This window comes from Quercus suber, unplaced genomic scaffold (genome assembly GCF_002906115.3).
Source record: "Quercus suber isolate HL8 unplaced genomic scaffold, Cork oak 2.0 scaffold_201, whole genome shotgun sequence".
Lineage (NCBI taxonomy): Eukaryota > Viridiplantae > Streptophyta > Magnoliopsida > Fagales > Fagaceae > Quercus > Quercus suber.
Window position 1 is genome coordinate 303,898 of NW_027069659.1, and position 998 is coordinate 304,895.

The following is a 998-nucleotide window of genomic DNA, read 5'->3' on the forward strand; positions in this document are numbered from 1 at the left end:
GGGGGGCGGGGTGGGTGGTGGGGGGGAGGTGGGGGCAATGCAAGTGAAAGGAATGGAAGCATAGCTTGTGAATCTTGTGATAGATTAACTTATCAAAGGGGGGGGGGTACTACGGATAGGTTGACTGAAGGTCGTGGTTAAGGCTTACTAGTTACAAGGATTGAGTATGAAGAAATGTTATGCAATGCAAGACTTGTTCTTACCATTGTGAAACTGTGGCTTCTTAATTTATAGCTACTTGTGAGAAAAACTTAAGTAGAGATATATTGTAGTGGGAACCCTATCCAAAATACTTGGGGTTGTTTGAATATAATGTGGTAATTCAAGTGCCCCATTGTGCCCTATATAGTACTGCACAGTACATATAAAACATCCTTATAGGATCATCCTTTTTCTCAACTGTAGCATTGGCTTTCATTTTCAATAATTACCTGTGTTTTGATTATCTATTATTTATTATAACTTATAACACCCTTTTTATTCAAAAAAAAGTTAAAAATTTTAACAGTCACTCTATCATCAAGTCCCATTTTGTACTTAACGTTTGGTTTACCATTCCAATCATTTCGCCTATCATTTGCTTAAACTTTCAAGATTGAGCCTTTCTAAATCCTTCACTATCTACACTCAGCTTACCACCACCCAACCTGCCACCAATCAATACAAACCAACCACCTGAGCCAAATACAGAGAAACCTAACTGAGAAATTTCCATCCACAAACAGGTCCAACCTCAACCTCTGGTGACCAAAGTAACAAAAGAGCCCCTTAAACCAATAAGGAGGGAAGGGATAAGGGAGCAAGAGGGGGAAAGCAGGGGAAGAATTTTTTTCAAGTAGAATCTAAATTCTATGAACTGCTCTTGTTAGAGAATGGGTGTAGCCACTGCCTGCAAATAATCGAAAAGGGAAAAAAGAGCATGAGTAATATTATTTTGGGCAGGGCAGGGATAAGGTGGTTTTGTGCGTCTATGGAAGAAGTTGTTACGCTACATCACA